General features: G+C 36.1%; 1 protein-coding gene across 1 annotated transcript in view; it reads right to left on the reverse strand.

Annotated features, from left to right (window-relative positions):
• Window positions 1-14,870, reverse strand: part of LOC124593706 (proton-coupled amino acid transporter-like protein pathetic) — a 157,089-nt gene that overhangs the window by 39,265 nt on the left and 102,954 nt on the right. The window lies entirely within an intron of this gene.

A 14,870-nucleotide genomic window follows, 5' to 3' on the forward strand; every position in this document is an offset into this window, starting at 1 on the left:
GACAACCTCAACTGTATAAAAGAGTGATGAACAACATTACCTGAGGCATGGTATTTTGAGGATGGATAGATTAGCTCGAAGAAATTTTACAGCTGTTGGTTTTGTTATCCATCCCTCTCTCTCTCTCTGATGCATGTAAGCACACACTCACACAAAGCACTTGCCCACACATCAGCACACATACACTCATACACATGCATGCACACTTACTCACACACACACACACACACACACACACACACACACGTGCGAACGCGCGCGCGCGCGCGCGCATGCACGCGGCCACACACACACACACACACAGAAAGAGAGAGAGAGAGAGGGGGGGGGATGGAGTCATGTACAAACTCTCTGGCTCTTCTGTCAGCAACTGGTTGACAGAATATTTGAGGCTACATGTTGCACATTCAATCAAGCCTCAATAATTCGGTACATTCAATTAAGCCAAAATATTTAAGTATCTTCAGTTAAGTATTTCTCTATATGCCATTATTAACTTCATGCATTTCTCGATGTTAAAAATCTCCTAACCTAGACTTCTACTCATACCAACATTTACGGGATGATGACTGAAGACAAAAAGTGTTGAAAGTTTTCTGTTTTATTTCATTATCTGTCTATGACATGCAACAACAATGAAACCTGATTTACAAATCTAAAACTTCTTATAATTTATGGGAGGCACAAACAAAAAAGGTCTGTAGCATATTTTGAACACATGAAAGCTTTTAATTTTCTGTTTTATATTTCTGCAATGAATTAGCTTAGCAACCATGCGATGCTGCACAATGGTTGGTCCAGCCACATGGCTGAGAATTCCATGGTGATGCTGTATTGATGAAGGAGACACACCAGCAGTGCCAAAGATGGCGGACTTTGTGAAACACAGTTCGTACAGGAATTAATAGTAGCCAGGTGAATCATGATACCTCAAAAAGAAACATGTACATTACTATTATTTGCATTATGATTCTGATGGTATAATCAGATTTCCAATATCTTTATTAGTTTAAAGTTTACTATCTGATGATAAATTATACAAGTAACACCCAGCAACGAATATCCAAAATGTAAACGCTTCATCCCATTGTGTCGATCGACATGTCTTTAGAAAGCTATTAGTGTGAACCTAAATTGGTATAAATTACAGGCATGTAACTTGAATTGTGCACGAGTTATTTGAGGTCAAAGTGGCCAATTACTATTGATCGCGTCAGGCCATAAGTGCTCCACAGTTACACAAAAAAGCAGTAGCAGCATAAATATATTTATTCATCTATGTCTTTGTTTATATCTGATATATACTATCCATGAAGAAATTGGTTGAATATTTACTGTGTTTTAGAAAGCACAGAGACACTAGGCTACTGGTCTACCTTCTGTTGCTATTCCTTTGATATATGTTTATTTAATTTGTTTAGGTATTTAATATAGTGTGTTAGAGCGTGTTTATGGTCCAGTTGTAGGAATATTTATTTAATTTCAAGTTATTTAAATGTAAATCCAGTATCTGGTACGTGTTTCAATATGTGTGTGAGTGCACGTTGGCTTGGAGAGATGGAGGGAGTGCTCTAGCCAATCACAGTGCTCGTTACTAAGAGAGACGTATGGAGGTTTGGGAGGAGAATCATTTCTGGAGAGGAGACAAGGTAGATCTGGGCAGTGCAGCAGTGCAGGAGTATGTCACATGACATGGGAAATGCTGGACGTGACAGCGCCACGGACACTCCGTCATGGCAGAGACTTGGAAGTGTGGAGCGGTTTGTGAGTGGTCGCGACAGATAGGAATACTTTGGAGTGCCCACTTGTGCACTTGTGAGATTTCCGTGGCTTCTACAGTGAAGAGGTAGTGTGCATTTAGAAGTGAGTATCTCACAAGCTGTGTTGTTGTTCATAACTAATCACATGCTGTAGGAATCTATTGTTTCCCTGTTATTCAACTTATACTTTATTTAATTGCTGGACCATTGACACCAGTAAGTGTTTTGCAGAAATATACCGCATTCTCAAAAGTACTTTTCCTATCATACACATCATTTAAACTCATTAAGATATTACCTGCAGATTTTATTTAATTGCAATCTTTCATTTATAAATTTATTTGTTACATTCATAATTCACAATTGCCAAGTGATGGAAACCTTCGGCCATTTGATTCATGTGTGTATTCTTATCGTATACTGTGGACTCAGCAGTATCTGACCTCTAATGCACCAACTATGTATCCCAGCCCCTAGACAATGAAACCAGCCAAAACTTTTAATATTTCAACATTGAGTCAGAGGGTATGTAGTTGAGGGTCACCACACATCATTTCATCATATTATTTGAAAGCCCAAACTAACCAGATCCCACATTGCTTAGCAAGGATTTTGAGCTTCTTCAGTAAATCTGTCATTGCTTTTCTTTTTTGCTTCTCCAATTAATTTCAGCGCGTGCTTTTGGCCAGTAAAAAATTGAAGTATAGTTGATCCTTAATGCCAGGATCTGTAGTGGCTTTGACTTTATCATTAAGTAGTTTGACGATCCATTTTACTTTAGCTAATCTAGGGGTAAACCAGCTCTTTGATTTGAGAGTTTTCCACTTGTATTTTGATTTAGCAATTGGATATCTTTTGGATATTTGTGGAAAATTTTCATCACATTTGGCTCTAAGGGTCTCAAACATAGACATGACAGCATCATTTGGTACCAGTTCTTCAGACATCTGATGCAGTCTGTAGAAGCCACTGTAATTTTGAAATCATCTAAACTTTTCTTTGATAACCATACTTCTGAAGAAACAATTCAAATACAAACTGGGGATTCATTGTGTACTTACTGAGTTTTTCCGTATCTTCATGATTACAACACTGTGAGCTGCAAGTATGGGGTCAAACACACTTACTTAATTGGTGGACAACTTATCAAAACAAGATGGCGCCGATAGGAAAGTGTAGTGGCGCTTCTCTCTCGCTAAAGAGGCAAAAAATGAACAGTTCTTCGTGTAGAGAATGTAAAAAGCGTGTGATGAAGGGTATTCTGTGTATCAAATGCAACTTCTGGTTACACGAAAAGTGCGTGAAAGTAAATCTAAAGTTCGTCAGCGATAATTTTCCGTGGACATGTCACGGTTGTTTACGTGACGAAACAGCCGATCTTGTAAGTGCAGTTGATACAAAAAACGAAATTATAAAATTACTACGAAGTGACATTGAGGCATTAAAAACCGAACTTTCGACCATCAAGAAAGAAAACGATACATTAATACAAGAAAAGAAGTCCTGTGTGTGTAAAAGCCATCAAACGGAAAAGCAAGAAGATCGCGAAAATACGAGTGACCGATCGTACTTTAACAACAACATTTCAAGTGTTCCCGTTGATGTCTCGATAAACTCAGTAAGCCAAAAACCGGAAGATAAATATAAATGGAAGGTGGTGACATACAGCGAAAGGAAAAACAAGGCGACAGATACGCAACAAAAGGAAAATGACTTTTTAATAATTGGCGATTCGCTGCTGAAGAATGTCGCTGTCCCCAATTGCAAGATCGACGTACGACCTGCTATTAGAACGCATCAACTCGGTAAACATTTTAAAAATATGGTAAATGCAAGACAAAATACTACAGAACCAGATTCTGAAACCAGACATAACTATAATGGGGTGTTTATACATGTTGGAACGAATTCGTTAAGGAGCAGCAGTGAGGAAGAAATGGCAAGCGAAACGAGAAACATGATTCATTCTGCAAGAAATATGTATGCAGGATCTCGTCTGATACTTAGCGGAATCATAAACAGAAGGTCGGTGAGTGAAAAATATATCGCCAAAATAAACTGTGCTCTTAAAGAATAATGTGATCGTCTTGGGGCAATTTTTGTAGACCCAAACAAATTCCTATGTGAAAACTCACTAGCGAAGGATGGCTTGCATTTAAATAGCCTGGGGTCTGTAACGTTCAGCAGAATGTTTGCAGATGTCTGCAAAATCATTAGATGCAAGGGAAACTAATACGGCCTGAAGGGGGTGAAAAATCATACACTCCAGCTGGAAAAGAAAAATATAAGCACCATACCAAAAAAGACGAAACTAAAGAATTTGCCCTAGAATACAGCTCACAACATGTAAATCAAGAAAAGAAAAATTACATAAAAGTACTTCATCAAAATATTCAATACTTTGGTAACAAAAAATTAGAAGCAGAAGTACTCCTGAGTGAAGTAAGACCAGACATATTATGCATAAGTGAACATGGACTAACTGAAAGTAAAATACATAATGTGGCAATAAAGGACTACAAACTAGCTAGTTACTTCTGCAGATCTAAATATAAGGGTGGTGGCGTTTGTATATATATTAAAACAGATACTCTATCAAAGAATGTAAACAGTGAAGCTGCTACATTTCCCATAGCTAGAGAAAAAGACTTTGAAGGTACTGGTATAGTGGCAGAGGATTTTAGAGTGTTTTGTGTGCACAGGTCACCATGTGGCAATATTAGCATCTTTCTAAAAAATATTGCTAGCTTATTGAGAATGAATATGAAGAGAAATCTTATTATATGTGGAGACTTCAACAGTTACATGTGAAAAGACACAAAAATAAGACAGGATTTTGAAGAATTGTTAATACAGCATAACATGAAAGTGACAATAACTGCACCAACAAGAGTGACTTCACAAAGTGAGACAATTATTGACAACATAATTACTAATATGTGTAACTATGAGTCACATGTAGTTCAGACAGAAATATCTGATCATCACGGACAACTAATCAACTTTTGCAGAAGTAGTGACACAGTATCAGAACCAAAACAGACAACCAAAGAAATTAGGTTCATCAGTGAATAAAATATCAACATCTTTAGAACAATGTTAAGTAAGGAAACCTGGAATGAAACCCTACAGGCCCAGAGTGTAAATGAAAAATATGATGCATTTATTTCAACAGTTAAGTACCATTTTAATGTAGCATTTCCCAAAGTAAAGAGACAAGAAAGGCAGCAAAATCAAACACAGTGGATTACCAGTGAAATACTAGAACAGCGAAGGAAACTTCAGGACGTGAGACGGATGGGCGAAACTGAAAAATATAGAATGTTAAAAAAGAAGTATAGAAAAACAATAAGAGAAGCGAAAGCAAGAGCAATTGACACCACTATAGCGAAGTCAAAAAACAAGGCAAAGGCAGCTTGGAATGCAATCAATGCTGAAAGAAAGGAAAAAGAGGGGTCAAACAAAGAAGAAGGTATTAGGTCAATTAAAATAGACAACACAGTGGTCACAGATGGTATGGAAATAGCAATCATACTGAATAATAACTATATCAGTGTAGTAGAAAACTTAAAATTGGAAAGAAATAGTCAAAAACAGAAGGGTATTAAGATACCAAAAAGATCATGCAGTACTATGTTCTTAAGACCAGTCACGGTAGATGAATTGCGGAAAACTATACAGAAACTGAAGTCCAAGAAATCTGCTGGTGATGATGAAATATCAAATCATGTAATAAAGCTGGTATGTGAGGAGATAATAACACCACTGCTGAACATAGCAAACTGTTCTTTCAGAGATGCAATTTTTCCAGAAAAACTGAAGATAACGAAGGTAGTGCCAGTGTACAAGAAAGGGTGTAAGGATGATCCCAACAACTACAGACCAGTTTCACTAATATCAGGTTTCTCAAAAATCCTAGAAATGCTTATGTATACCAGATTAGTTAACTATTTGGACAAACATAACATTCTCATGGCCTCACAACATGGTTTCAGAAAGGGTAAATCTACAGAATCGGCAATTGTCAGTCTAACAGAATACATTTTACAGTCTTTAGATGAGAAAAAGGTTCTCTCTGCAATGTTTCTGGATCTTTCAAAGGCATTTGACACCATTGACCATGAAATGCTGATACAAAAATTAAGCAACTATGGCATTCGGGGGCAACCAGGTGAATGGATAAAATCATACTTGTGCAACCGCAAGCAGTATGTATCATTAGGAAACTCGTACCAATCAGAAACCAAATCCATCAAATATGGAGTGCTGCAGGGTTCGATAATGGGGCCATTGTTATTTAATGTATTTGTTAATGATATAGGTGTTGAGGAGGAAGAAAGGAAAATATTGTATGCTGATGACATGACAATACTAAATAGTGTCAAAAATATGGAACAGCTTGAGAGAAGAGCATACATATCTGCAAATGTCACAGCTCAATGGCTGTTGGAAAATGAACTGGTTATAAATCTAAAAAAGACTATGTATGCAGTGTTTAAAAACAAGGAAAAGGCTGTAGACATGGATTTAGAGGTTGATGGAACAAGGCTGGAAGAAGCAGAATCTGCTAGATTCTTAGGTATTCTTGTGGATAATGAGCTGAAATGGAAAAAAACATATTAATAATGTCTGTAAGAAACTGAGCTCTGTCATATTCTTAATGATGCAGCTATCACAGTATTCACACAAGAACCTTCTGTGTACAGTGTATCATGGACTTTTCGAACCATATTTACAGTATGGAGTGACTGTGTGGGGAAACTCAAACAAACAAGAGACAAAACGAGTGTTCACATTACAAAAAAAAGCAATTAGGACCATTTTAAGAAGAAAGACCTCTGAAACATGCAGAAACTGTTTCAAGAATTTAGGTATCTTAACTTTTTCATTGTTGTATATATACAAAACAATAATGTACATCACAAAAGGTAGTGAGGACTGGATTACAAATGCTAGTGTACACACCCACAATACAAGAATGAAGAATGAAGTACGGAAACTTATCATAGTATGTATCTACCATTCCCCTGACTCAGATGATAAAACTTTTTTAGATAATTTAGACAGTGTACTCTGCTACATAACGAAATGGAAACAGTATGTAACTGTAATTGGGGGAGACTTTAATTCAAGCTTTGATGTAACATGTAACAAACCCAGTGTAAATAAGTTACTGAATATGCTAAGGCAGCACAACTTCCATCATGTAAATTCAGAACCAACAAGACTACAAGCGTGCTTGGATAATGCTTTTGTCAACTGTGCTCGTGATATGTACTCCACCAAGGTAAAGGAGTTTGTTTTCTCAGACCACTCCATGTTAACAGGAAAGTTAAGACATTTTATAAAAGGGGATGAGAGCAAGGCTGGACAAAAGTTAACGAAAACTAATACCTTAATATTAACAAAACACAATCTCATAAAACTAACACACCAGTTGAGCATAACAAACTGGGACAAATTATTTCAAAACTGTGATTCCTGTGCCCAAACAGTTTATGAAACATTCCACAATTACTTAACAGGTATTTTAAAAGCCCATCTTGTTCAAAAGAAATACCATAAAACAAGAAAAGGTAAATTTTGGTACACCAAAGAACTGGAGAATCTAAAAAATAAGCTACTGCTGTTGAAGCACCTTGCCAAAGTAAACAATTCTAATGAAATTAAGGATCTCGAAAAAATCATTAAGAAACTGTATAAGAAAGAGTTGCAATTAGCGAAACTAAGATACAACACAAATTTCATAAAAAATAGTAAAAACCAATGCAAAACAGCCTGGTCAGTAATTAATACTGTTAAAGGTGAAGTCAGAAACTTCGACAAGACAGTCCCAATACCAGCAGATACATTCAATAAATATTTTGTAAGCTGTGCTGATGATATCAAAAAGCTGATCAGTAAACCCAATGTAACATGTATAGATTATCTGAAGAGAGCAAACCTAAATCATAATAGGGCTGGATCATCATTGAAACACTTCAAAGAGGTATGCCAACATGAAGTTCTTAAAATAGTCAAAGAAATGAAAAATTCATACAGCACAGATATTTTTAATATGTCAAACAATCTATTGAAAGAAATCACACATTACATTGCAGCACCATTAACATATTCTATAAACCTGTGTCTCATAGAAGGTTTTTTTCCTGATCCTCTCAAACTATCCAAGGTAACTCCAGTCTTTAAGAAGGGTGTCAAATCAGATCCTGCAAACTACAGACCAATTTCAATAATTCCAGTACTAGGAAAAGTCTTTGAAGGCATAATATATAAGCAGATGTATGAGTACCTAGAACTAAATGGTATGTTAAGTGCATCACAGTTTGGTTACAGAAACGGAAGGTCAGCTATACATGCCATAGAGCTCTTAGTCAGAGACATTCTAGCAGCATTTGAGGACCATGCACACGCAGAGGTAACCTTATGTGGTCTGAGCAAAGCTTTTGACTGTGTTGACCACTCACTTCTGCTCTCTAAACTTGAGTACTATGGAATATGTGATAAAAGTCTAAAACTCATCAAATCATACCTCAATAAAAGGAACCAGGTGGTGAGTTCAGGAAGTCATCTGTCAAACATACTCGAGGTTCAACATGGAGTGCCACAGGGATCTAAATTGGGACCACTTCTTTTCCTTGTACACATAAATGACTTACCAGGAAATATAGATGTAAAGACATATATGTATGCAGATGACACAACTTTTCTATCTGTAAACCATGTACTCGATAACCTTGTAAGTGATATGAAATTGGCAAAAGAAAATGCAACATCATGGTTTAATGCCAATGGTCTGCTATTAAATGAGGAAAAGACCCAGAATATGTGGTTCAGTCTATCAAAGACTACAAAAATAGAAAAACAAAAGGCAAAGTTTTTAGGTATTGTACTTGACAACAGTCTAACATGGAACTCTCATGTTGATCACATAGTGGTTAGGTTGTCAAGAGTTATATATTTGTTGAAGAGACTGATGTGTTGTGTGACATTTGAGTACGTAAGGACAGCGTACTTTGCCTTTTTTCAATCTGTTTTAAGGTATGGGTTAATACTCTGGGGAAACAGCAGAAAAATAAATGAAATTATGGTGATCCAGAAGAAAGCAATCAGAGTAATGGCTAAGGTAGATAATAGAACACATTGTAAACCATTGTTCACTAAATATAGAATTTTAACAGTAATTAATTTATATATTCTTGACAGTGTTAACTACATACTTGCTGAACTACCTAATTTAAGTGTAACAAATGAAAGACATGGCTACTATACAAGAATGTGTACTTATCTGCTGTTGCCACAAAATAGATTAGCTAAAACTAACAATAGTCATAAGTATATGGCAATTAAAATATATAACAAATTGTCTAAAAATGGGTCAATCAAGCCTGACAAATTATTTGAAGACAATGTTCATAACTTCTTGTTAACTAATCCATTCTATTCATTAGAAGAATTTTTAGAAATGCCCAATATCAACTTAAATATGTAAACTTTTTTTTTTTTTTGTAAAATTAATAGATTAAGTGAACTGACGAAGTCTGTTGCATGTAACAATGCTGAATGACTAATAAAGAATCTGAATCTCAATCTGAAGCATACCCCACCGACTGGCAATGGTACAAAAAGGACCCCAGTACTCTGGTATCAGACTACTAAGAAGTCTGCCCAAAAACCTGCAAGATAGTGTACTTCAAAATGACTTTCCAAAGAAACTTAAAGACTATCTCATTGAAAAAGAGTTTTACAGTGTTGTAGAATACTTATGCCATTAAATTTGTATATATTGTTCCTCACTATCAGTGATGTAAAAATGTAAGCTAAAGGTGTAGAAAAATAAGTGGTAAAGAATGTTAATACTTTGACATGTCCTATATTACACGTACATTTACTGTACACAATGTAATCTTACAGGATCAAATAAAATTCAATTCAATTCAATTCAAGTTTTGTTGTCAGTTTAGAAAGAGTAGCCTGCATATTTGTAATAGTGAGCTAAACAATGTAATATTTCCAACTTCCAGTTCTGATATAAAAATTTACACCTTAAACACACAAATTTTCATGTCTTATCAAACATTATACAAAAATAACTTGAAGAACCTTTGTAATAATGCTAACACTGTAAGTAATGTACACAAACACTTGTATGATTCTGACAAAAACTATCATAATTTGATATGAAAGCTGTTGAGAGGAAAATTTGTGAAAGTAAAGCTATACCAATCACACTTAAGCAATGTGCATGAAAAAAATATAAAGAGAAGATTACTGTAGTGCACAAAAATAAAGTAGCACAGTTCATATTGATTAAAAATATAAGAAGCCTCCAGATGAATGAATGTGTCTGGAGAAGCAACAGTGATGTTTAAAAAGTTTTAGCTGTTACACACTATGGAGAGTTTATTTATGCATTTAGCAATGAACATGTTCTTGACCTTTTAATCTATGCTTTATGAATGAAATGTTGGTTCAAACTGAACATTCAATATTTGAATCTACATGATGACAGGTTTGCTATTGTACATTGATTACCAAATGCTTCTGTTTCTATTATGCTTATTGTATAAGATTAGAGCTATGTTGCAGGGTGATTACCACTAGAAAACAAAATATGCTATGATTTAAGTGGTTTACATAAAGTAATTGGTTATGTTATCCTAATCAGTTATGTTATCTTGAAAACACTTTTAGGAAAATAATTTCATTTATGCCTTTTCGGTTTCTTTCCTCTTCAGTTATGTTTATGCATGTTTGTGGACACATTTGGTAAAATATTTGATGTTAGACTTATTCTTTTACTATTTGCTTTCAGCACTTGAAAAGGACTGCTACGAAAAACTCAATCAATAAAGTTTATTTTGCATTAAGAGTGTAATACATTAACCACAGATAATGTTAAATAACTTTTTATCCCACACAAGCGAAGTTTTTGGGAGAACATTGTGTTCAATGAGAGAGGATTACTTTTCAGACTACATAGGTATAATTTGAAAATGATGTGATAATGATGATGTTTTTCATAATGATGCTGTTGGTGATGTGATTCTGATGTTGAAGTTAAGTGTAGGGAACTTAATTCTGTATTGTAGTGTCATGTTAGATTTTATGCATATTTTGGATCTTGTTATAAGAATACTGTGTTTATGATAGCTGAAAGAGAAACATTAAAAATAATACTGAATAATTATTGTAATGATAGGTAACTTGACACAGCAGAATAATAGAATTAGTAGAAGTATTGACTGTGAAGAAATATTTGTAATGTCAGGATGTTGCTGACCATTTGACAACACTAAAAATTAAAACAAGTCTGAGCATATTTGAAAAATAATTAGATGGAATTTTCAAATGCAATGTTTACAGTGTATTAGTCAAACGATGATTTTGTTTATGACAAAGATGACAGCACTTATTTTCCAACTCAAAATATATTTTTTTATATATGCATCCATCTATATACACATAATAGTACCATTATTACTATTTCATCTTTACAATCATATTATTAGGATTCACATAGATATTGATCTTAATTACAATTTTGACAGTGAGCTATTTTTTTCTTTCTTGTAATTTTCTTGCAGGAATTACTTTCTCAGCAAAAATTCATAATTAATTTATTTCTCCCAGAAAATAAAACATCACAAACTAATTAGTGATGTTTCTTGTAGATGACATTACACTCATGTAAAATATGTTATACCAAGCCCAGATGTGAAAAGCACTGACACACTACAGACAAAAATATGATGTACTGCCAAAGACATGGAACTAATTAAGTGAGGAGAAGACAGGTTTTAATGTGACTATGTCTGTACCAATGTTTGCAAAGTGATACCTATTCCTTTTCTTCAAGTGCAAAAGATCATAATTTGCGTGTTCCTAACTGCTGTAAGAAACACTGGTAAATGATGTAAATGTGCAATGAAACATTGTATACCAAATGCAAATAATTTTTGTGAAAAGCTTGTACAAAAAATGTATTTGTATGTAGTATTGTATAATTAGCTTACAAAAAATTTTCTTACATGATTTTCAAATGTCTGTTTGTTTAGGCAGTTGCATTTACAACCATACTTCTTGGCCACAATGCCTACATATTTTAGATGAATTTCACTTTTAGAAAAGCAAGTGTCTCTTTTATTCTCTACCTATTATTGTGGTGTCAGAATTTTGTTCACATGTTCATGCTTACACAGTCATGGTTGAGCAGTTGTAACGAAACTGTTCAATACATATCTTTTCTCATCAAGTACTTGAAAACCCAATAAGCTATAACTTGCACCACAACTACAACTAAAAATTGTATACTTACTCTGATTTTAAGTAAATGTACATTGACATAGAATTAAGCTGATATAAAAGTAACGATATTCTGAGAAACATAATTATTTTTGTATTATGAATTTACTTCACAGTTTTGTCCATTTGTGAAGTCAACAATATGCAGATTTAGTATAATAATCACACTTATTGTTTTCCATAATTGTTCAAAAAGATAAAATCAATAGAAAACATTGTTTATTTTTATTTCACGAGATATTAATCAAACTGTAATTCTCTGCTCCATTATATTGATTATGCTGCAAATGTATCTTTGAAGTGAAACTATTACTCTCTCTGTTCTTCTTCACTTAGGATATATGTTACCTTTTCAGTGCAAGACACTTGGAAGTTAGCAGTTGTTGTCAAGAAGTGTGTTCATTTGTGAAATCTGATAAATATGGAATAAAATACCTTTGAAGAGAACATAATTACGTATTTGCTGTAAATACTAATGGGAAGAAGCCATGTCTTCAAGTACTCAAAGAAAATGATGAATCCAAGAATTTTATTATATTAGAGGGTACATGAAAAATCCGTTTATAAGCCTCCATTCTCACTTGAATCTGTTTAAAAAGTATAGCAGTGTTGCATCTAAATGTGGTGAACTACACACTGTCTGTCTAGCAACAGAAACGCCATTTTCAGAACTTAAAACCTTTGGAATAACTACATTTAACAGCATTTCAAATGCTTAAGTCTAAAAGTTGAAGCTCTGTACATAAGTCCACAAGTATATGGAGGAAAATAGTTGGCAACCAGTATTCAAGAAGACACATAATTCTTTAAGAATAGTGTACTGCACGAAATTTGAGTGTCAATGTGGATTCCCTTATTCAGATACTATGGTATGTGATGCAATTGCACAGAACGTTTCTGATGTTCGTATACGGGAACAGATTTTGAAACTAGTCAATCCCTCCCTTCAACAAGTGATGGACATATTGGATCGGCAGAACACACTTGACTTTGCTCAGGAATCATTTGAAACTTCGCCACCCGTGTGTCAGGTTAACCGGCCCGCCGGGCGAGCTGCACGGAACAGTAAACAGTCCTCGCGCCCAGCCGCGCTGCTGCCGCCAGACTCTCAGCCACGTGTACCGCACCGGCAAGCAACTGCAGTGCTCCAATCATGCCCGCGGTGTGCTACTAGACATTCGCGTGAGAATTGCCCCTCATGCCAAGCTATTTGCTTTTACTGTAATAAAAGAGGACATATTCAAAGTGTTTGCCAGAAAAAGCTCAGATTGGAAGCTCAAAACCATTCCAGGCCCTTTGCTGTGTGCTGGAATCGGTATCGAACCAAGGATACTCAGGCTCGCGACACTTCGCCCATGGAAATTCATATAGTTCATGCCACTCCGCCCAGTGCCACTCTCTCTAACAGTGACTGTGTCCGTCCCACAAATAGTGTGCGTCGATGTCGTCAGCACTCCCGTCAAGTCGCAAGTGATTTTGTACCAGTGTCAGTTCACGTTGCACGAGACAGTCACTCTTGTCGTCAGCAGGACAATAAACTTTTTGTGGAATTGGACATTAACGGCAAAGTGATACCATTCCAGCTCGATACCGGGGCTGCAGTTTCACTGATCAATCAAGACACTTACAAACTGCTGGGCACACCTCCGTTGCGTGCCGCAACTGTTAAGTTAACTAGCTATTCGGCTCACAAGATCCCTGTGTTAGGACAGTGCAGCCTTCTTGCAACATACAAGGGACAAACAAAACTTGTGTAATTTTCCGTCCTTCGTTCTTCTGCTGCAGTGAACTTGTTTGGTTTCGATTTATTTCAGTTGTTTAACTTGCCTATAGTAAATCAGGTCCTATCAGTGAACCAGACTGTGCCTTCCGACAGTGTTTCTCGACTATGTGAAGAATTTGCAGACATTTTTGCACCGGGCCTCAGTTGTGCTAAGAACTATAAAGCACATTTGGAACTGAAAGTTAACACGCAACCGAAATTTTTCAGAGCGCGCAATGTTCCCCACGCATTGCGTGATGAGGTCGCAAAAACATTACATGATTTGGAATCACAAGGTGTAATTGAGCGTGTGCAGGCTTCTCTCTGGGCATCACCCTTAGTAATTTTGCCAAAACCTTCTGGAAAATTGAGACTTTGTGTGGACTTCAAGGCAACAGTGAATCCACAACTAGTGACTGCAACTTTTCCTTTACCCCACTCGGACGATCTTTTTGACAAACTGTGCCTGGGTAAATATTTTTCGAAGTTGGACCTAGCAGATGCGTACTTGCAAATACCGGTGGACGAAGAATCCCAGCGAGTTTTAGTGGTTAACACGCATCTTGGTTTGTATCGAAAAACGACTGCCATTAGGGTGTGCCTCCGCCCCTGCATTGTTTCAGCAATGTCTACAAACTGTTTGTGGGTCGGTCCCTACTGCAGCAAACTATCTGGACGATATTGTGATCTCCGGAAAGACGGAAGAAGAACATTTAGCCAATCTCAGAACATTATTTCAGGTCTTTCGACAAAATGGTCTTCGCTTGCGGAAGGACAAATGTGTGTTTTTTGCTCGTGACTTACCCTATCTGGGACATGTACTCAATGCCCAAGGCATACATCCCAGTCCGGAGCACCTCCGTGCCATACAAGACTTGCCTTCGCCGCAGAATTTGAAGCAGCTACAGAGTGTGCTGGGAAAAATACATTACTATAACAAATATGTTACACAGGCCTCTTCCATTTCAGCTCCGCTTCATCGCTTACACCGTAAAGGTGTTCCGTTCGTCTGGACGACGGAATGTGAACACGCCTTTTGCCAG

This window comes from Schistocerca americana, chromosome 1 (genome assembly GCF_021461395.2).
Source record: "Schistocerca americana isolate TAMUIC-IGC-003095 chromosome 1, iqSchAmer2.1, whole genome shotgun sequence".
Taxonomy (NCBI): Eukaryota; Metazoa; Arthropoda; class Insecta; order Orthoptera; family Acrididae; genus Schistocerca; species Schistocerca americana.